The following is a 24618-nucleotide window of genomic DNA, read 5'->3' on the forward strand; positions in this document are numbered from 1 at the left end:
TCGGACCAACCAAATTGGGCTTTGCACGATGATGGACAGATGAGCAACAGTTTGCAACAAAAACGCTGTCTCACTAGAAGCTAGACAGATGGCTTCTAAGACCTCACTTACAGGTAGGAAAAACGCATATATTTCCATGCGGTTTGGCCTTTCATTTTCTGAAAATGGAGGTTTTATCACTAAAAATGATTATTTCTGAAAACTCCAGCTAAATATGTGGGAAAACTCTGGTTTCACTTTTGCATATAATGAATGGAAAATTCGAATGTTGTTCCCTCGTTTGTTTTGGCATGGTTGTGAACGGAATTATATATAAAAAAAACGAAGGAGGGAAAATATCCGAATAGCCGGTATCCCACTTCCAGTAAATTATGCTAAGCTAGGCTAATGGTGTCAGACTGGGTTATTGCGAGATAAGAGGCAGGCAAGATAAGAGAAGGGTATGATTCCTCTAATCTAATTTTGGTGCAAATGGCAAAATAAGCTAATTTCCAAATAGGCTGGCGGGTTCTTTAACATTGCATTTAAATACCATTTCCTAACACTTTGTCTAACATATTAAAAGAAAACTCAGTATATCTGATGGAAGAATGCATTCTGAAATTTAGGACAAGTAGCATTTTAGCCAGCAGACTTATTAGTGGATGAAATATGCATAGAATCAAGAAAATAAATTGCTTTTGAATTATGTTTTCAAAGAATCATTGTATCTCTTAATAGTGTTGTTTAATGACTTCTTCTGAGCCAAAAGAGAAAATGTAATAACACAAAATCAACTAAATATCTTTAAAGGTCTTTAAGGTGAGGAGCATTATTTGCATTATTTTATCAGAGGTAAAGGAGAAATATGGGATAGACCAAAGTAAAAGAAAAGTTTTGTGCCCTGCTAGATAATTTTGGGTTTAGATGAACCAGCATAAATGAACAATATTGTTGTCCAAAAGTGTATATGGCAAATGCGCAACTGTAAAAAGACCTTCTTCTTCCTGGTCTCTACTTGTCAATCATAGGGACTGTAATCTAATTACTCAACAACAGGCACTCAATCATTTGACCATAAATGTCTTTTAGGAGAGAGAAAGAGAGACACGCTCAAACTGGCTAAAGACAGCAGAGCAGGTGACAGAGATGGATGGGTCATAAAATGGGGGTGAAAAAGAAGTAGTATCTTTTTACCCATTTATTGCGTTCTGAAATTATTCTTCTGTATTTCAAGGGGCCAGACACTAATGGGGCCTAATGACTACGTATATGAATTAAAAGTGCTTCGATGATATATAATCTCTAAATGCAAAATGAACAAGTTATGAGAGTTACATTTATTTATTTATATATGTCAATTATATTACAAAGGCCAATCTCCCTGGTGCAACTCAGGGTTAAGTGCCTTGCTCAAGAGAACAATGGTGGAAGCCAGGAATTGAACCCCCAACTTTTCAGGCTACTGTATGCTAGCCCAGCTCCTTAGCCACTGCAGTCCCACCTTCCTGTGGAGTGTTTATAGTCCAAGATGAGATATTAGCCAGTTAGTTAGCAACATGATGCCAGTAAAGCTGCATCACACTTCTTTTCCATCACAATATCACTGCATCCTATTCACATCACTGCCAGCAACTTACTCACGGTAAGTCAACGCAATAATCCTATAGTTCCAATTCCCACTGGAGCTGTGGCAGAAGATCATTGTATACTAAGCTACAGGACAGCAATGATACATGAATGGTTTGCTTTACTGTTTTGCTATACCATTTTCACACAATAGTGATACACAAACAGCTTTCTCACAGCAGTCATACAATCATACTCATGTTTCAAATACTTTAAGTGACATCAGCTAAACTCTGCACAACTCGCTGATTAGCATGGGCTGACATGTGGTCTAGTCCTGCTCTTTTAAGCATTTCCAGACAGAGACAGATCAGTGAGATAAATAAAACCCAAGAGAATCCAAGCTTGTAGAGACCACAGTCCTGAAGATAGAATTCTTTTGATGGGTTTTAGAAGAGTCACACCTCTCTCCCCCCAGCAAGATTGAGTACATAAATGGGGACTGAATATGTCTGACCTCATGTCAGATAAAACACATTTAAATTCATGAGGAGGATAGGGCTGTAGTTACATTGTCTGGAGTGCCATTACAAGAGGGACTATGAAATGATGACACAGGCCAGAAAATCATGCTGTGCAATAGCTTCATGGATTTTTTTTGTTTTAAAGGTCTCATCTCATCGTTTTTTCATTAATTTTGCAGTGGTCTGTAGTATTGATGAATGCCCTGTGAGCCGCTTTTGGTGAAAAAAATGCTGTGCTGCGTCTGTTTCATGCTGTTCTAGTTTGGTGGGGAAGGTGGGCGGGGAGGAACGACTGGATTTCGCCTCTAGTCATGAATATTAATGACATGCTAATGAATTCACCTCTGATTGGCTAACAGTACTGTGACGCTTCCTCCAGTGCGTCCTCATCCGATTCTGCCTGTGCTATGCTCCATATTCAACTTTAAAACCTGGCTAAAACTCGAGTCAAAACTGTTGCAGAAAATGTCTTCGGAGATACAACTTCATGTGTTTGATCCTAGTATTCGAGTAGGAAGAAGAACCGCTTCCTGATCGTTTGTCGGTGAACGTTGGTTTAATAGAATGGTAACAATTGCCTGTCAGCTTAAAATTTCTCCTAAAAGAGGTAAACGTTTGTGACAATCGTCATCTTGCTTTCAAGTAATAAACAGTTGGAAACGTTTTAAAATAAAGACCTATTTCTTTACACAGTCAAAAGTCTTTGCAATCTTCCTAGTAGATATTTTATTTCACAACACAGGTAAGCACCCTAAATGCAGTTCAGCCACTGACCTAGCCTGCTAATGCTATCGGAATAGCTAGATAGTTATGGTTTGAATTCCATGATACTATCATTGAAAGACCACTTGGTCATAGCCCAATATATAGATAGATCTAAATGCAAACACGCCTACCTAGCTATATTTTGCTGGAATTGTACCAGAATGCCCACAGAAGCAGAGAATGTGTGCTGCAAGACTTCTCCGGTAATGAGAACTATGGCTTTGATAGCCTGGCATTGGCAGTGGTTAGCCTACTCAAGTTGTTTTCTGTCACGTATGACAGAAAAAGTAGCCTACTATAGGAATCTTATAGTATTTTGGGACTAAATATTACAGTAATCTTATAGGAATACTATAGTATTTGGACATACTATAGGTACTATAAGACTATAAGGTACTATAGAAAAACTATAGCGGTTACAGGATATTATAGAGTTATTAGTAGTACTTCTACAGTATGTCCCAATTATTCCTATAAGATTACTATAATATTTTGTCCCAAATATTATAAGATTCCTATACTACTTTTTCGTAAGGGGATTGCTCATGTGGTTAGAAAAATGGGCAACACCAGTACCCCTGTTGTCTGTATGACCCTGTACCCAGGATTAGAACCAGTCTGCCTTAGCATAATGTACTCCCTTCAAAATGCACTAAACATTCGACTATGACGACTATGGCCCTCTGTGAGACAGAAGATATGAAAGGTAAGATAAACCTTTAGCTTAAAAGGGACAAAAACTGATGAAACTCCTAAAACAAATATACAAAACAGGTCAATTGTCTATAAACAACTTTATTATATTTACATACAGCAGTAGTACTCAAAGTGTGGTCCGCAAGCTCTCTCAAGTGTTCCACAAGTAGATGTGGTAAAATATAATAGAGGAGTTGTTTGCAATATTGAACCAACTTGTATGTAAATCCAAACAGTTCTGCAACACTGATGTAACCTATGCCAGTTTAAATCATACGAATCCTCTGACACCATAAGCAAGGTGCAAAGACAATAAGCAAGGTGGTTCAGTAAGAAGGCCTATTGTGTAATATACTGTTGAAGTAGGTCTACTGTTTTTTTTTTTTTGCTAGGTGGTCCGTGAAACACTGACAAATAGTAATATTGCAGTCTATTAAAATAATGCAAACACAAAACAAGAACATCCAAACTATGCACAGAATTAACAATGTCTTCTTTTTGCCAGATGATGCAGACATCTGGCCTACAGATCCTTTGTAAAATAGTGCTGGGATTATTTAGGGAAAAAGGTCCGAGTTGTTGTTTCGGCTTGTATTGTCCTGGGGATCCAAAGGGACAACACACAAAACACATTCGTTGGCTGTGATGATTTTATAACATTGCTCTTTGATTGCGCTGGGCCATAGGTGGAGCCATCAGGTGTTATTGTGGAGATGTCGCTTTCATCCTCCTCCTCCTCTTGATCAACCCGAGGTCTTCTAGCTGGCCTTGGATGAACAGGCTTGATGGCAGTAGAGGTAGCAGGCCCCCATGCCCATGGTGTATCCGAAGTGCTTGTATCAATACTCATACTTTTCATGAAGTATTCTGTTTGGGTACCTAAAGTAAATAAATATGTATTACTGTCAAGTTACAAGATACTAATAGTACACAGGACATTCACTATCTCACAAAACTGTACTGGTACAATGGAAACAAAAATATTTTAGTGAATGTGGTAAGGTGTATGATGTACTAAGTAGCACACCCACAAGAAGACATTTGGTAATATCAATTCTATCTGTTATGCAATTCATGGGTTTCATCAGGTCCATTTACACAGGTGTATTAATCAAGCACCATGCAGTCTGCATTCATAATCGAGGTGCTTGATTTTATACACCTGTGGAAAGTGACCTGAAGAAACCCATGAATTGACTTTCCAAAACATTGACGAGCACATAAGAACCTGTATTAGCCTACTAGAAAAAGACTTCTAGAAACTAACTAGTACAACAATAAAAGTTAGATCACAAACCTCGTCCACCTCTCACCATACATTCACACACCATCTTAAGGACTGGCTTTTGAGCATACAAAAATGTGAGCACTTCTCATAATACATTAATGTTGGTCTGCCTCTATAGTTTAGCTGTCCTGTAACCCATGTATGATAGATAGATGGATAGGTGGTTACTTTATTGATCCCTTAAGGGTTGTTTGGTTGTATGGTTATATGTCTTATGTTTTATTGGAGCTAGTATTATGGCATTATGTTCTATTGCTGTATGTCAATTGCTATGTGATTTAATATGGGGTTTTTTTTAGCCACCATGTGCCTAGTATAACATCTTGCCAATGGACTACAGTTGAAAATTAGCCTGCTGGCTAACACTGGCACATTTACAGAAATGTTGATCAAGGTGCACTGTCCTTTAAAAAAATAAATGAAATGAAATGAACCTTTGCTTCTAACGTGATGACCTAATGTAGGCTAGAAAGCTGTGTAGCCTGACATGAGGATGTGCTCTGGAAGACATACACACTAAGTACACAGCAAGTAATCAAACAAAACATCATTGTATGTCAATGTAATAATGGCAAGAAGACATAAATTAGACTGAAGTGTAAATACCTGAGCTCTAGTGATAGCAACTTAGCCTAATAGTGCAGGGGTATTGTGTTTTTGATTTTCCCTGTTTAGACTAGAACAATACCCGTACTTAGTTGAGCATAAAATATTGTTGCTAATATTATTATTTGTGGTTTAACGCTTAGGTTAGAAGATTATAGGTTCAACAAGCTAAATCTCTGGGTGGTGTGGTCAGTTTCTTATGAGTGTAGCTACACCAGGCACGCAACTAAAGCATTCCGTTCGCGTTATGTACTGCAACAATTAGCTTCCAATAGGCCTAATCAATGGAAGTAGCTACACCTGGCGTGTTAGTGGCCTGTAGGCTACGTTCGGGAAAATAGACCATTCCTCTAATGGATTTTACCAGAGCCCTTCCTATTAGGCATTCTCTGATTTTACACGTCGCGAACAGAACACTTCAGTTACGTGCCTGGTGTAGCTTCCTGTAATATAGGCTAGCCTAAGCCTAGCTTGTACCCTTTTCATGCATGCTAACGTGAAGAATATGAACATGCTATTTTGTAACAGATGTTAGGTGGAAAAGTTTGTTTGTACTTACAGCCTGTGAGCTGGTGGTCGATCGTCATGACGGTACAGAACCAGGTTTTCAGAACATCGATGCAAAACCACTTTCTAAGGCAGTGAGTGTGGTCGAAATGATTGGAACACAGAACTAATGTTGCACTACTTCGGTGGTGGTGTTCCAACGATAAATCCGAACCATTTCTTCCTCAACTCATGTTTCTAAGGCAAGACATGCAACATTGATGTGTTATTGCCAAAACAATAAAACAGGCACGATTTTTTTTCGCCATGTTGGCAACTTGCTGTTAGCTCCTACTAGCTGCAGAGAGACAATCCCCTAGCCGCAAAATCTTCCAGTCTTCCTGTAGGCGGTCACAAGCCAAGGTGGGCGAGGCCATGAATAGTCAGTTTCCCTTCGGCGTCATTGGGAAGGGCTCTTTCTGATTCGCTTGTTTTTCCGTGTATTTTCTTTCATTGGCTAATGCGGGCAATGGGGGTAGAAGATCATTTTCGTGCAGCATGCATATGCAACTTGGAGTGAGCTATAGTATTTCAAAAGTAACAAGTATTAAACGGTTTCTCAGTGAATGTGACCTTTAAAAGTCTCACTTAGTTGTTCAATATCTGGGCAACAATGTCCAAAATGTTCTGAGCTCAGAGTTGTCAAAGCCGTATTAACTTTCCACATACATAGGCTCATGTTACTTTCACTAACAATCAGACAATTATAGCATTGCTGCTCTCCGAAACCCATTATTTTGAAAGGCTTCTAAATGCCACTACCAGAGGATCAAACTGTGGTCGAATGAGATAGTAGTAGAAGGAAAAAGTAAGAAGGGAAGTGTATGGTTATGGTTATGCTATTTAGCAGACGCTTTTGTCCAAAGCGACATACAAATATCAACAGTACAATAGTTAAATTTAACAGTAAACAATTAAAAAAGTTGGTAAGACTACATTAAGGAGAATAGCAATAATAAACAACAATGTCAATTCAATCAAAAGCCTAATGAAAATAAACAAATACTATTACCAGACATTAATGTGTACCTCTCATTGCGTGCATGTGCAATAGTTGCTGCTCGTGTGTGTTGATGAGGTGTGTGTGTGTATGCAGGCTGCGATTTGTGTAAAAACCAGAGGGGGAGATGATTTTGAATAAGTTTGTAACCCCCCCCCCCCCCCCCACCCCATCCCAAAAAATAAATAAATAAAAATGAACGAACGATTCAAAGAGTATATACTTATGCTTATTTTTTTCTTTATTCTCCATGAGCCTTTCTTTTTAAAAACACCAATTGGACTTGTCTTATGCAAATCTTTCTTTTTCACTTTCCACCCTTCACCCTGAACATGGGCAAAATCTTGGCAAAATGCACCATTGAGATCAATATGTTTTGTAAAGAGCTACCACAGGTTACTCTATACAACCACAGGTGGCACTGTGGTAACTCTACACAAAACATATTGATGTCAATGGGACATTTTGCCCATGTTCAAGGTGGAAAATAAAAAAGAAAGATTTTCATAAGACAAGTCAAATTGGTGTTTTTAAAAAGAAGGGATATGGAGAATAAAGAAAAACATATTAAAAAAATATTTGTATATATTCCCCTGCACATTTTGGCAATATGGCCCTTTTTCTGACAGTTATGGCAAAAAGAGTCCTTGAATCCACAGTCATTTGCAAAGTGTGCCCCCCCACACCGGTAACACTCCACTGACTTTTGGGGTTTTCCTTTCTTGTCCTTGGACACGTGACGAACGGCATCTGGTTGCGCAGCCCCGTGTGCTTGTTGAATGTCCTTAGTGTTAATTGCCGCCGTTTCCATTGCTTGAGAGATCTCTAGCGCTTTTTTGAAGCTTAGCTTGGCTTCACTCAGCAACCGACGCTGTATGCTATCCTCATTAATTCCGCAGACCAGCCTGTCGCGCAACATATCTTCTAGAACTGCACCAAACTCACAGTGCTCTGATAATTGTCTCAACCCCGCCACAAATGCGGCCACTGTCACTCCCTGCTTACGTGAATGAGTATGGAATTTGAAGCGTTGAACAATAACAGATGGCTTGGGGTTGTGGTGATTTTTCACTAACGTGACCAGGTCCTGGAAGCTTAATTCTCCTGGTTTCCGCGATGTAGCCAGGTTGCGTATCAGCTTGTACGTCTTGGCCCCGCAGGCGCTGAGGAGGACAGACCGTCGTTTTGACTCATCCGTAATGTAATTTGCCACGAAAAAGTGCTCCAGTCTCTCAACATATTCCACCCAGTCACCGTCTGTCTTCACGTATTCACTGAGCGAGCCAACATTAGTCATGATAACTTACTAATAGCTTAACTAACTGCGTCGTAATTTGTAGGCTATTTCAACTGTACACAGCCGTTATCCTCGGTTTTAATCCTCGTCGCCAGTGTAGTAACCGAGTGGTGTAACTTTTAGTGAAACCACGCACAGACTAGAAAAACAGTTTAGGCGCTTTTACTGGACAAAAATGGTCACTGACAACTTCAGACGTATGCACACATGCCGGCAGCATTTCAACATGCCACAGCTATTGACAAATAAATCAATTTAATGTGTTGAATTGTGTTCATGTTGTGCATTAACATCATCACTGTCATCACCTCACATACATACAGCACACTGCTTGCTACAGTAAGCCTCCTCTACATACTTGCTGCACACTGCCCCCCCCCCCTCCCTACATACACAGCACATTGTCTGCAGGATCTTCTCCAACACACATCCTCTACATACTTACAGCACACTGCCCCCACCTACCCACACGCACACTACACACACACACACAGTCACTGCTACACTCCCCTCCCGCCCACACACACATCTTCATCACTCACATACATCATACATACAGTACTCTGCTTGCAATAGTAAGTCCCTTCACCATACTTGCAGTACACTGCCCCCCCCCCCCTACATACACAGCACATTATTTCATCAGGAAGCTTCTCCAACACACACCCCCAACATACTTACAGCACACTGTCGTCCCCCCCCCCAATACACAGCACATTGTCTCATGAGGAAGCTTCTCCAACACACATATTGCACACTGCCCTCTCCCCACATACACAGCACACTATCACATCTCCCCTGTCATCCCCCCAACACACACACCAAGACCCCTGGCAGTTGGGTTAGCCCCTTGAGCCGTGGATCTGCCCAAGGTTTCTTCCTTGGTAAGGGAGTTTTTCCTTGCCCCTGTTGCTCTTGGGTGCTCCTTGTTGGTGCCCCCCCCCCCCCAATTCCAATCCTCCCTCACCTTTCTTATGCAGCCCTTGCCACTTAATCTACTAAACCCCTCTTCTACTGCACTTTTTACCCCCCCCCCTTTCTTTTTAAAAACACCAATTTGACTTGTCTTATGCAAATCTTTCTTTTTCACTTTCCACCCTTCACCCTGAACATGGGCAAAATCTTGGCAAAATGCACCATTGAGATCAATATGTTTTGTAAAGAGCTACCACAGGTTACTCTATACAACCACAGGTGGCACTGTGGTAACTCTACACAAAACATATTGATGTCAATGGGACATTTTGCCCATGTTCAAGGTGGAAAATAAAAAAGAAAGATTTTCATAAGACAAGTCAAATTGGTGTTTTTAAAAAGAAGGGATATGGAGAATAAAGAAAAACATATTAAAAAAATATTTGTATATATTCCCCTGCACATTTTGGCAATATGGCCCTTTTTCTGACAGTTATGGCAAAAAGAGTCCTTGAATCCACAGTCATTTGCAAAGTGTGCCCCCCCACACCGGTAACACTCCACTGACTTTTGGGGTTTTCCTTTCTTGTCCTTGGACACGTGACGAACGGCATCTGGTTGCACAGCCCCGTGTGCTTGTTGAATGTCCTTAGTGTTAATTGCCGCCGTTTCCATTGCTTGAGAGATCTCTAGCGCTTTTTTGAAGGTTAGCTTGGCTTCACTCAGCAACCGACGCTGTATGCTATCCTCATTAATTCCGCAGACCAGCCTGTCGCGCAACATATCTTCTAGAACTGCACCAAACTCACAGTGCTCTGATAATTGTCTCAACAATTGCTTCTCCAATTGCTTCTCCAACACACATATTGCACACTGCCCTCTCCCCACATACACAGCACACTATCACATCTCCCCTGTCATCCCCCCAACACACACACCAAGACCCCTGGCAGTTGGGTTAGCCCCTTGAGCCGTGGATCTGCCCAAGGTTTCTTCCTTGGTAAGGGAGTTTTTCCTTGCCCCTGTTGCTCTTGGGTGCTCCTTGTTGGTGCCCCCCCCCCCAATTCCAATCCTCCCTCACCTTTCTTATGCAGCCCTTGCCACTTAATCTACTAAACCCCTCTTCTACTGCACTTTTTACCCCCCCCCCCCCCCCCCCCCCCCCACACTTTGCACAAATAGGCTGACACCAGACATAATTTCACTGCATTTCTTACTTCCAGTAACTATATGCATGTGACAATAAACTTCCTTGTATCCTTGTATCCTTTGATAATGCAAATTATCCTTTCAATATGTTCCAACCCCCTCAACCCAGACAATAATTAAATTAGCGGCAAGGGCGTAAAATACCAAAAATCAAATCAAAGGTAAATAAAGGGGTAAGCCACCACAAAAAGAAATGACTAGAGTCTTCTCTCAGATTTAATGACCCATCAATGTACATTAATCTTGAGGTTTTAAGGTGAAAATAAGTATTGATAGGATATTCAAAGATACATTGCCTCAGATTGCATTCAGAATCTGCATAATGCTAATACCATAGTAGCAAGGCACTAATGTGTTATGTTATGCTATTCATCATTGCTTTTTAGCTGTCATTAGTTTCATTCCAGTTTAATGCATGTTGCATTTAGTAATTGCACCAGAAATTGCCTGTCTATGTGAACACCCCTATTAGTGTGCCAATGATGTGTTTATATTCACTAATTCATAACATCCCATTATTGGCACAGCTTTTAGTCTAACTTTATATCATCAACAATGGACCATTGCATGTATCTGCTTATGTGTTATTTGTGTTGAAAGCAGGGCTTATAATATGGTAATGCTCTTAACCATTGTATTTCAATTGTGCATATAAAAATAACTGAATTAATCTGAAGAGATAATTTGCATCTTCACAGGAGGTATATATAAACACATGCGTTACTTCATTCCTTTACATTTATGGTCAGTCTGTTGGCATTCAAGATAGCTCTGAGTTAACATTCCTGTCAAGAGATAATAATCCAACAGGTTTACAAGTGTTGTTTTTTTTATTATTATTTATTTACAAAGCAAACATAAGAGAGACATTGCCATATTGGTGTAGTAGCAGGATTGTTATTTTCGTTAAATGTCAGCTTGCGACACCGAGCAGTCTGGCAGGGTAATTATGGCTCTCGTCCGTGACAGTGATTGTTCTGTGCTACACAGTATAGGTTTAGTGAGTCAGTGCAATCTGTATTCAGGCAATACAAATGGGGGGAAACATCGGGCAGATGTTTGTGAACATTTTGTAAGAGCATTAAGAAAAACACTTGCATAAGGGTCTTTGTGCTAATTCTAATTAGAAAAGCAACACAAAGTACACAACTTTTCTTTCTCTGCACCATTCCTCGTGTTCGTTTCATTATCGTTGTCTACTTTTCAATTTTCTCTAAACTGCATGTGTTGTGATCTTAGTATACACTAGAGTTTTCTTTGCCAACTCTCCTCCCCCCAAGGATTCAACAGCTTGCTGATTGTACACGCAACAGAGAGAGTGATGGGACAGCAAATTTCCCCAGCAGTAGAACCACATGCCCTTGCTGGGAGGCCACACAAATGTGCTCCGTAAAAAGAATAAGCACTATAATCTTATCGAAATGGCTCAATTATAATTTTCAGGGCTGACATGCAGGGCTATTATCTTGTTTGCCTGAATGCACAGAGGTCCACAATTTTGAGTGTAAGTCTAATGATGAGAGGCCAGAGTCATGATACTTGAAGCCAATTATGTGGAAAAAAAAATAAGTAAACCCGAAGACAATGGTGCATCAGGCAAAACAAACAAACTACTGTGTACTGTTAAATAAACCATTTGATTTGCCCTTCTACCCTTTCCTCACCACCTGGGGTCCAGGTTCAAGGCCAACCCGGGTCATTTCCTGATCCCACACCATCACTCTCTCACTTACTTCCTGTCACTCTTGTCCTGTAAAGATGAAAACAGAAGAAAACAGTTACCATATATTTGGGCTATGTCTATTATTGCTTGTTCTTATGTAAAATGTAGGTAGCCTTGGATCTCTAGTCATGCCTCTTTATTGCTGTCAACTGTGAGCATGGCAAAGCATTTCTTGCTTCAAAGGCTTTTTTTGGTCCAAATCCAATGGTGCACAGAGTCAATGTTGGATTGATGTGCCAGAATTCTTTTCTTATTTTGTGTCATTTTCTTTGATCTTTTCCCTTAAGAATCTGGTATTTTACTAATTAGTCTGCCACTGCATCCCCATTCTCAAGCGATCAACAATTGTCTCACAGGCCAATCTCACTTTAAACTGAGTATGTATGTATAGTGGACAATAAGGACAATAAGTACAATAATTCTATAACTGATTGACACAAACTGTCATGGCTGTGTTTGATCAGAGTAAGACCATATATGGAAAATTGATTAATTTCACTGAATAGCTAAATGACTGAGATACAAGTTGATGTTTCCCCTGACGAAATGTGTCACAGCTGACTCGGATTGCAGTTGCCTTTCACCTTTCTTTCAAACTTGATTTTCGGACTCTTGCTCTCTCAGCCCTCTCAAAGCCTGTCCTCTTGAAGTCTCCCAAGTGTGTGTTGCAGTCGGTTCCTTCCCTTTTGGTCACTGTTCAAAGAGCCCATGAAGTGTTTTGGCTCTGAGCCTGATTGTCTCCATAGGCTCTTATCCACACCCCTTCGCCCGATCCCTGATGAATAATTGAAAAACCTTGGCGAACACCTGTGAAGATGGCACACCAAGACTATATTATCATTCCATGTGTGTTGTCTACATACCAATTGCAGGATAATGGCTTAGCAGAGGAATGGGCAGATCTATCTCATCTCTCGCCTTTCTTGATTTATTTTTGTGCTTTTGCTTGTATTCAGAGTGAAACAAAGACAGTTAGCTTTATTGTCACTATCATTTTGTTCTTCGGTATTTGTCTGGTATTAATAAATGATAACTGTTCACTGGGATAGGCCTACTTTAAAGGTTGTATCAGCGATAGCTGGGATACGTCACTTCTGTTGATGTTCAAACAAAACAGAGCGCTAGCTCGCTACTCACTCCCCCTCCCTCCCGTGCAATTAAAACTCTCCTAAAACACGTATCTCGTCGGTTATTGGTTGAAACACTTTATTTTGCCTTTGAGTGGGTTGCCAACCCTTGTTGGTAGCAATTGTTTTGTGTACAGATCTAGCTGCCTACAGAGACACATTTTTTTGACGGCCTGCTTATGGGGCAGACAGCTAGCGGATCGTTAGGAAAGATTAGATAAATGTGATCATCTATGTTTGGGCCTTTTTTGGGCCTGAAATCGCTGATACAACTTTTAATTACATTAATGACTTATGGGCAATCTTGGAGCAGATTTACTGCCTTTAAACTATATGTTCTGTTTCAGTTAGGCTATTCAACTAAAATATTTGGGGCATCCATTTCACTTTTGAAGTTTTTATAGCCTTTGCACATGCCGACATTTTAAATTACAGTCAGTGAAGCACCAGTGTGACCTTTCTGCCCCCCACCATCTCAAGGAAGTCCCATTCTGCTGTCCACCCCAAGAAAATGGAAATAATAAGAAACTCAGCTGTTCATTACCTTTCCCTCCCCCCAAAAAATTACATGCCTGGTTATGTGGCAAATGGGTGCACCTGATGTTAAGAGAACCAATTACACAACTAGCACCATGGACCTGTCTGCTATTTGTTAAATTACAAGTCACAACGAGCACTGCAGGTACTGCTAATGAACCTCAACCACCTGCGTGCAAGTACAAGCCTGTTGCCAAAAAAACAGCCTGCAATTTCCATCCAATTCATTAAAGTTGGGAAGAGAGTGGCAGAGCAGAATTTGAGACGGAACTGTTGCCATCATTAGCATCCTCTTCAACATTATTCACAGATGCAGAGAGGTCCACACCTGGAGGCTCATCACTCTGCGAAGGTTGCCAACCAGGAATTTGTTTTCGTCTTTCCACCTTGGTGTTATTTAGCTACATCTTTTTGACACGCAGTGGATAATAATTTTACGTCATGGGTTAATGTCTGGGAACGCAGATCTTCTCACCTTTTATGGTACCCACTGTTGGTACACGCTAAATTTGCCAACAAATAAACAAAGCAATTTCAGAGGGCACAAGTAGCCTAATTTAGTCTAATACAGGAAGGTACGTTTTAAAAAATCTCTTTACAGTGTATGTTATGTCATCTTCATTGTGGTAGTCTAATTCTTGGTTTGCTAAGTAATGGCTTATTGCCCCCTAAGTAATGGCTTATTGTCCAGTCAAACTGTAACAAATTAAATGTGATGACATTATTCTGGCATTTATGTAGGCCTAAAGCAAGGCGCACAACAATTGTATTCACTAGTTTATAACATTTTTGCTTTAATTCTAGTGAACGAGGCAACGGAAGCCATCCAATGTCTTTATGGGCCAGAGCTTTAGTTTGATTGCACAATGTTAAGTTAGCAAACCGACTGATAACAAATAAGTTAAATAATGATAGTGAACATTATAAATTTAGGGGTTTGGTCCTACATAGCTTTAAACAAAAGTAAAATATTATCATATTATATATAATATATTAACAGTAATGTTAATGCTGCTATATAAGTATAAGTATATATACTCTTTTGATCCCTTGAGGGAAATTTGGTCTCTGCATTTATCCCAATCCGTGAATTAGTGATTACAAGTCCGAAGTACTAACCAGTAGGCCACGGCTGCCCTAACATAATTATGATCAGAAAATGTCCTGTAATTCAGTTTGCATCAACTAGCCTATACAGTATGTCCTCTTAATTACAGGAAATCAGGGAAAATGCAAAAATGACCCTCATTATGGAACCATGGTTATTATTACCCTGGGCAATAACAAAGCTACCCAGAAGCAATTCAATGGAGCTTGGAAGTGTAAAGCACATAGCGTAGCATACACAGTATAGAAAATACATGTCTACAAGATACACAGTACAGGAACACTGAATAGAGTCAATGTTTGTGGTTTCAGGTCTGGCAAAAGTTTTGTCTGGTCGGAGTAAATCTCCTACCTTAGATACATTTTTTATGAGGTCTGGTCAGTTTCTCGTGTACTCTGTGAGCTCTCAAAACAGAACTTAAAATAGCCCGGCACAGCCAAGTGAAGGCCAGCCAGGTGCTATGGTTTTTGAAGTGTCTGCAAATTGAGGTTCTGAGACCAATAGTCATGACAAAAGCCATTTAGTTATTCTTTCTATCCATTCTAAAACACTGTTCACAAAAGGTTGCAGTTATTTATAAGATGCAGCATGTGTGTTGAAATTGGCATTGAATTAATTGTTTTCGTGAATGTTATTTGCAGACACTTTTCAGCGCACAATGAAATGAAAGATGTAATATCAAGTGCCTTTCGAATGGTGTTTGGTGTTTTAAGCCCCCAATGTCGTCTTCCAGGCAGTGCTGCATGGAAGGCCCTAGGGTTAGGCAAGGGTTAGGGTTAAGGTTAGGGTTAGGTGCCTTGAAGTCGACGGTCGCAGCGCTGACTTGAAGTCGACGGTGGGGGCTTAAAACACCATCGAGCCTTTGGAATAATAGGGCAAGATGATTTCAACAGTAGGAGAGTCAATATTAACAGTCTAATTAAAGGCCTCACATTTAAAGCCACTTTTCTATGTCTGCACCATGAAAAGGCCGAGACAAGCTGGGGTAAAATGTCTCTAATTTGATTTATGCTGCTGGAGTCTTGTAAAAGAGTCATTGAACAGTTGCAGCTCAAATGAGAGCTGTAGTCTATTTCACAGATGTACACAATCAACACACGCTGTGTGATGTCTCTCAGTGTGGCCACTAAAGTTCAGAATTAAGGGACAAACTGCATTTCTGGGGCAATGAAGTAGGGCTGTGTATTGGCAAACATGAGCTGATACGGTGTGTATTGTGATATAGGGGGGTACTATTTACTATTGCAATACTTAAATCAAAACAATGCATTACAATCTGGTAAAAATGTACTTTTTTCATAGTGATTCATCCATAGTGATGTTTTCGCTGTCCATTTGTGGTCTGAATCACACAAAGTCAAAGTCAAAGTCAAAGTCAGCTTTATTGTCAATTTCTTCACATGTTCCAGACATACAAAGAGATCGAAATTACGTTTCTCACTATCCCACGGTGAAGACAAGACATATTTTACCAATTTAAGTCCACAGACAAACATAACATTCAAGTAAACAAAAAAGTAAGTAAATAAGAGGGCACATATAATAATGAAAAAAAATAAGAGCAGCAAAATTTGGTTGAAATTGTGCATAGACAGTCAATAAAATACTAGTGCAAAGTCAGGCCAATAAAAGGCTTGGGTAGTTCTGTTTGACCTAAGTAAGAAAGTGACATAGTGGTGCAAGTTATGTAAGAGCAGCAGAAGTGTTGTGTTTTCAGGACAACAACAAGTTGTAAAGTGTACAAGTGTGCAAGTGTGCAAGTGTGCAAGTGGAGTAGTGCACGCGGACATTGTGGGTCCAATGTCCAGGATGTTATGTAGCTGAGGGTGGAGGGGGGAGAGGAGGGAGAGAGTTCAGCATCCTTACAGCTTGGTGTATGAAGCTGTTGGTGAGTCTGGTAGTGCGGGAGCGCAGGCTTCTGTACCTCTTCCCAGAGGGCAGTAGATCGAACAGATTGTGAGCGGGGTGACTTGCATCACTCACAATTTTGGTCGCCTTGCGGGTGAGGTGGGTGGTGTAAATGTCCTTCAGGGAGGGGAGTGAAGCACCAATAATCCTTACAGCTGTGTTCACTATGCGCTGCAGGGCTTTCCTGTTGTATTCAGTGCAGCTTCCGCCCCACACAGCGATACAGCTGGAGAGGATGCTCTCAATGGTGCCTCGGTAGAATGTGGTCATGATGGCTGGTGGAGCACTTGCTCGCCTGAGTTTCCGCAGGAAGTACAGGCGGCGCTGAGCTCTCTTCGCCAGTGATGCAGTGTTGGTGGTCCAGGAGAGGTCAAGATGCATTTTGAAATTGTAAACTGGGCCACAGGCTATTTCAGATGCATGATGATGCATGGTAGCAACACAATTGAAAGCGTGAAATTATATTGACAGTTCAGAAACAGCCCACAGCCAGCTTTTAAGAGAGGATGCCACCAATGGTGCTTCACTGAACCAGCTGACTATCCCAAAGTCCTGCTTACCCTTGTTTACATCCTTAAAGCGTTCAAACAGACTCATAAGTCTGCTGAATATTTAAGCATTTTATGTCTGGGTTGTAACCTCAAGGTAAGTGTACTTTATCCTGTTTAGAGTTGTAGGTCCTGGATAGAGTTGGAATTATGACCTTGAAAACATGCCATTGCGAAACACCCCATTTCCTGCCTTAGTGGAAGTGATATCCTTTCTAACCCATGGTGTGTTGTAGTTATTGCATTTTACTGCCGGCAACAAGGTTGATGCAAACATCTTTCTCTGTACCTATTTCTATTTCCTGTCACTGTAATCCATGGCTTACTTTTCACTCACAGCTTGAAGTCAGTCAGTCAGACAGACAGACAGGCTCACACACCTACATGGCCATTTCCTGGTAAGCAGGAGGAGGCTCGGGCACTCTGTTCTTACTTGTGAGTACCTCTGCTCAAAAGAGAGCGCTAAATTGATCCACTGAACACAATGGAGCCGTGTCTCCACCTACAACAGTTGTCAGTGGTGTTAGCTCTCACTGTCCTATATCCCTCTATTTTACCTCTTGATGTCTATATCCAAATCATGTGGCACAGCATTACTCTTTTCTTTTCTATTTTATTACCTGTTTCTGTAAAGCTGCCTGTTCACAGCTGGCGTCCGCTTCGCGCTCTGTGATTTTACTTGTGTAGTTACAGCACTAGTAGTAATACACCAGTTTGTCATATACCAAAACCATATTTTCATTTGTTTTTCAAAGTCGCAGAGTGTTTTGAAGCGAACCTTTTGTTTTTTTGGGGGGGTAATTTGCAAATGGGAACAAGGTTGGCTGGTAGCCATGGAGACTGCCATTGCGTTGTGTGGCGTTGTACCCATCCTGACTCACATAGAGAGCATGATTATTCTTGGCTCGTAGAATGCCACATGACCAGTAGCCCATTTTCCTTTTTTCCATATATTTATGATATAATTACCAGTGACCTTCATGAACAGTCCTGCACTTGCATATATATGACTTCAAGAGTACGTCATTGAACATTGAACCACTGAACATTACTCAATGCACAACTTGTTGTTATGCATATGTGATGTCCTTTTAATTGTGAAAATTGATGATGGGACCTGTTTAATGATGACAGTCTCTGATTCTCATCATGTTGTAACCACCTGAGAGTATCCACTTCATTACTGTCGCCAGGCTTACAGTATTAACATATTTACCTGACTGAACCAAAAATAAAGTCAACTATTTTTCTTTGTTGATTTAGAGCTTCATTACATATTTAGTTTATTATCTCATGACCAGGCAAACGCCATCAGTCCCCCTACAGCAGATCAAAAACCTAAAACAGCAGGCTAAGAGTCTGGGAATCATCCTTGCTTAGCAAAAACATAACACAGCCTGACTCCTCACATTGTAATAAGCCACCCCCCACCCCAAGCATCTTCTATTCTCACACACTTCCTATTCTATGTCCTATGCTTGACACAATGTATTTATGGGATCTTAAATTATCTTAAATACTCCTGATGTACAAATACAAATTTGGTCAAGTCAACATGGCCGTGAGAACGGTCATGATCACATCTGTTTATGGGAAAAAAGGAGTTCTGTTTGTGCTTTTGCTTCAGCAGGTGATGCTCAGTGTTGCAGTGACATCTACAGGTTATCAGCAGTCAGATACTCATTTTTTCTGCTGCTGGACAATTAGATGAGGGTCTGACCCAGGTATATCAGTGAGACCCATCAGTAGAGACAACGACTAAATGTTATCACCACGGTACAATTTGTGTCATAGAGATTGAATATCGGATGCCTAACCAACAATTTGTCATTAATAATGGATTTTCTGCTCATCTTTAAATAGCTTTGAACATGTTGAGGATTACCAGTAAAGTAGCTTTTTTTACATGCAAATCAAATTAGTGGACTTCTGAGGGTGCTGGCTTGATTGGACTGTAAGACACTTAGATGCAATCTGCTTTCAATCATCAGGAAAAGCAGCTAAAGCAACATTTTCACAGCCTCTGTCACTCAGAGCCAAGGTGGGAGAGCTACGGGCTGAGAATATCTTGCCGCTTGAGATATTTGCACTCGCCTGCATGGCTTACAGATGGGGAGAGCACCCCCTCACCCCCCCCCCCCCCCCCCTTCCCTCCCTATCACGCTTGTTCATTCTGTCCCCATTATTCCCGCTGCGCTCTCACCCTGGCTATACCATAGACTGTATATATAGAATAGTCTATGGGCTATACAGTCAGAGAGATGTTCCCCTGGAGAGTGAGGCACTGGAACATTGTGTTGGAGAAAAATAAAAAGTGACCCTCATGTCACAGACGGAATTGCATTTCACATTGTATGGAAACTTTTTCCCAAGCTCAGTTTCAATTGGATCATCATTTCTGCCATGTCCCCCCACTCACTTAAGGCCAGTTAACTTTAAGGAGTCCCAAGAGATTGGCCCCTTTTCAACCCTGAATACTGCTTTGTTTTGCGTTTATGTAACCCCATCTCTCTTTTCCTCTTCCCTGCCTACGTTCAGTCCTCCTCTCTGCCTCATCTATTACTTCTGTACTCCCCATCCTCCTTTTGCATAAAGCAGATATATTTCCCCCCATCAACATTTCATGCTATATGGAGCTATTAAACTAAACAATTTCCTATCTAAGTGCATGCCTATATGAAAAATTAGAGTATATTATTCCAACAGGGCTGATTAATTAGAGTACTTGTGACATCATAGCTAAAACTGAAAGAAAAAATGGAGAGAATAGCATTTGGAATGTTCTAAAGGAAGCAGATGACTTGGGCATTACAGCATGTGGTCATTATTGTAGTGCACATTTGGGATGCAATCTAGGAAACCACATGGTGCAATTTTACCAACTGATTCTAATACCATCCTAGCAACATCCAAGATTTTTTTGAGGAATCCTGGATTTTGCTAGGAGACAGTGTCCAGAATGTTGCTATGATGGTATCAGGATCGTAAATTGGTGAAATTTCACCAGAGAGGGTTAAAACCGAGCAAAAATCAAGGATTTTATGCACCATGTGGTGAGTTTTCCTAGATCGCATCACATTTATATAAGTATAAGTATATACTTTTTTGATCCCGTGAGGGAAATTTAGTCTCTGCATTTAACCCAATCAGTGAATTAGTGAAACACAAACAGCACACAGTGAACACACAGTGAGGTGAAGCACATACTAATCCCGGCGCAGTGATCTGCCTGCTTCAACGGCGGCGCTCGGGGAGCAGTGAGGGGTTAGGTGCCTTGTTTAATGGCACTTCAGCCGCTGCCCACTGGTCGGGGCTCGAACCGGCAACCCTCAAGTTACAAGTCCAGAGTGCTAACCAGTGGGCCACGGCTGCCCACCAATATATACATTTTTTTCCATTTCAGCAGTATGATTAGGACTGCTTGTGAAAATACAGGAATTACACTACATCATTGCAGGAAACAAAGCTTAATTTTCCTTGCAAAAAATTCAAAATACCATTGCCGAGCCTTCTAAAAGTGTTGTGGGCCTAATTCAGTGAAACATCAATAAAGGAAGATGCCTGCTTGAAAAGCCCAGTGAAATGCTCTTGAAGGCTGTTAATGTTGGTGATGTTTTTCACCCACAAATGTTGCTTTGTTAATCGTTTTGTTTTTGACAGTAAATAGGCTTGGTTGATGATTGGTCGCTGTGTAGACGTGGCAAGATTTGAGACATACATCTCATGTCCCTTATTGGATGCTGTATCTAAAACAGATGTTGGACTGTGCAGTAAATCCAGCAAGAATCATTGTGACACTTACAAATGCCTACCTATCTTTTATCAAGGGGCTGATGATCAATAGGATTCCAGTAGAAATCCAGAGCAGAATACAGCCACAGTTTAATTTAATTATTTAAAAAACATGTTATAAAAAAAAATGGAACATTGGAATTGAAGAATAGATTACATTGTGATGAGCAACTTTTACATTTTCAAGGGATGGGTCTGTCAATAGCAAAACAATCAAGGATTGTATAACAATACTTACATTAGTAAAGCAAAGTAAGAAGGACTTCGGGTCTATTGCCAACAGCAGCGTCTTAATTTTTCGCTATAGCTTAAGTTTGCCATCTAGTGGTCACAAAGAATATACCACAAACTGTACTGAGCTAAACTCAGTGATATGTGTCCAAGTGTCTAGTTGGAATCCTAGATGGAACCCTGCTCTCATTCACTTTCAATGGAGAGGCAAAATACAGTAAAGCATATTATATAAGTCACATGTAGGAATAGAGGGAAACACCATTATTAATTCTTTAAATTAACACATTTTGGGGAAGAAGAAAGTTATGACAAATTAAAATACACTAAATATTTGTGTGTTTGTACAAAAATGTAATTTGCTTGGGCTCTTTTCCCCCCCGCCTTAATGTCGTTAGAGTTACCAAGGATTAGACACTGTATTATCTGATAACAACAAATTGCTTATTGCATAGAGCTTTAACACACCCAAAGTGCTTTTACAGTGCAGAACTTCACTAACCACCATGGGTAATGCGCGACAGCCATAATGCGCCAGAATGCTCACCACAGTGAGGGAAAGATTGGATGAATGAATGAGCCAATTACACTGGATTAGGGGACAAGATTGAACGCGCCAAATTGGGAATTTAGCCAGGACACCAGAACCCCTACTCTATGCAACAAGTGCCATGGGATCTTTAATGACCACAGTGAGGCAGGACCTCGGCTTAACATCTCATCCAAAGGACGGCATCTCCTGGCCATTGGGATAAGATGTATGGCCAGAGGGAAGATGCCAACACCACTTCCAGCCGCAAGGTCGAAGCCCACTCCACATTAGCTTCAGTAATTCAGCATAGGCAGGGTATTCATTGGTCTGAAATGATGAGGCCTCTGCCAGCAGTGAACTATCATATGTATGCTGTATCTATGGAAAACTAATAAAGAAAATCAGTGTGAAAGAAAGCTCTTTTCAACACAGTTTCTTCTATGAATATTATCAAATAATGGGCAATTGGAAGTTTTTTACAAAAACAAGTTAATACAGTATAAAGCCATATATATATGTGTGTGTGTGTGTGTGTATGTGTGGCAGGCATGATTTAAAAATAATTTATTTAGGTAATAAACATTTAGAGCCCCAATTTGCCAAAAGCACCAAGTCAGCAGGATATCTCATGCATGATCTAGGGGGTGTGAGAGCATTGGACTGGCACTAATGTTTGTTCTTAGGATATTCCTCATAGTCTCATTATAAAATTAGCTTAGATGTCAGACTTTGCACATAATTATAATCTAAAATTTAAATTTAAAGTATTTTTGTTTTCATTGTGATCTGCCACAAAGTCTGAACATTTGAGTATAGAAAAAGTATGGAATTTTGATACAGAAAATGTGTAGGAACCCTTAGTCAATTTTATTTGGCAGACACTTTTATCTTAAGCAACACAGAATTGCAATGGCGGCTTGGATATTTATAAACAGTGTCACATTACCATATCAAGAGGTCAAACAAAATTCACTTGCAAAGTGTCTTTTCATGATTTCTTTAGAATTTTTAATCCATGCCGAACTTTACACAAGACACTGCACTCACCTGAGTCATCAGCAATACACAGTATGTGTGTTGGTCAGATGGATGAACGCTGACAGAAATGTCTTACTTAATACATCATTAATCTTAATGTATGTATTATTTCAATATTTGTATCATGCCATGGAAGCCATGCCAGACATTTTATGAACTGGTTGTGCTGCAATTTGTGTGTACGTTATACTCTGTAAGGTCTAGCTATTAACATTACAAAATGTAGATAATGAATATAAATGTCACCCTCTACATTGAAAATTTGGAAAAATATCACAGGAAGTATTAAATGTAAAGTCAAGAGTATTTTCTTACTAATTTTTTTTTTTTAACGTTTATATGTGAAGTAGGCTACAACATATTTATGCATAATATATCATGCTCAAATATAGTTTAAAGGTCCAAAAAACAGATCAAAAGTTTCTTGTAGTTATGACAAATAGCTGCAGTATCGGGCATGGAGGGAATATTTGTAGATTACAGACTTGAGTGCCCTTGACTTCCCCACATCCACCTGAGGTCAAAATTCATGGGTCCACTGAACTTTTGGTGCAAGTCACTGGCAACTTTAATTGAATAAATATGTATCTTTTCTTCTGTTGAACAAAGTTTAATTAACAAATACATTCCTTAGGGGTAAAACAAAGGACAAGGAGCGGGAGCAAAACTTTCCTGACATATTTAATGAACAGAAACGATGCACAACCATCTTCCTTAGATTATGTAGCAATCACTTTTTCCTCCTCTTTATTTTTTAGGGGCTCTTACCCATCCTGCTTAGCATTCTGCTGGCAACCCCTGAGAGAAGGTGGCACGCTTGGTTGCCCCTTTTATCGCTCACCCCCCTGGCTGGCTGGGCATCCTTCTGAAGAACATACTGCCAGGGCCCATGCTGATGACATCATCTGAGCTGTCAGTCTAATCATGGGTAGCCCTTCAGGGTGAGCGATGTCATGCACTGTTGCACACCAATATCCCAATCCGTTCATTCTGACCCCCCTGCTTCCCCCACAACTCAATTGCAATACAAGACCTCCCAGACAGTGCAGTCTTTTTTTTTCACACATTGCGTCTCTGATGACTTCATCTTAATCACATCCTATTCCATTTTCTGTTATCTCTAGGTTCCCACGCTACGCTGCCCTATGCCCACAGACACCAGACATTTGAATGCATATCTGGTCTTGCTTGTGTGTGTTCTCATTGCTCTGACAACCCCCACAAAGGTTGATGCTTTAGAGTTTCAACGACTGATGTTTTTCTTTTGAGACATTAAATCATCTTTTTTTGGAGCAACTCCTATCTGCAAATAAAAATAGTATGTTTTGAAAGCAATGATGTTTATCCATTAAACCAGGGGTCTCTTTTTCCCCTTCTTTTTAGTTTCACAAGAATATTCAACTAACTTAAGCTTTGGATTACTACGGAACCCTAGAGGGGTCATTGCAAGATATTTTCTGGAATATATCCAGAAAAATGGCCGCTCATTTTACTAAATTGTGCTCTCAATTTAGTAAATCATGAGCACGATTTACTAAATAGTGCTCTCATTTTATTTGCTGTAAATTGGGCATGCAATTTAGTAAAACATGCGCACAAATTAGTAAAATGTTGATGGTGATGGACTGGAGGCTTTTAGACCTGAAGTCTGATTTACTGAACAACTGTTTGAAAAGGAGG

General features: G+C 40.3%; 1 long non-coding RNA gene across 1 annotated transcript; it reads left to right on the top strand.

Moving 5' to 3' along the window:
- On the top strand, positions 1–24239 carry LOC121721104. Its single transcript, XR_006034741.1, has 3 exons — positions 1–113; positions 23697–23879; positions 24063–24239. It is a non-coding gene; the product is annotated as an uncharacterized LOC121721104 (long non-coding RNA).
- Positions 24240–24618: the final 379 nt, after the last annotated feature.

The sequence above is a fragment of the Alosa sapidissima genome, chromosome 10, assembly GCF_018492685.1.
Source record: "Alosa sapidissima isolate fAloSap1 chromosome 10, fAloSap1.pri, whole genome shotgun sequence".
Classification (NCBI taxonomy): Eukaryota; Metazoa; Chordata; class Actinopteri; order Clupeiformes; family Clupeidae; genus Alosa; species Alosa sapidissima.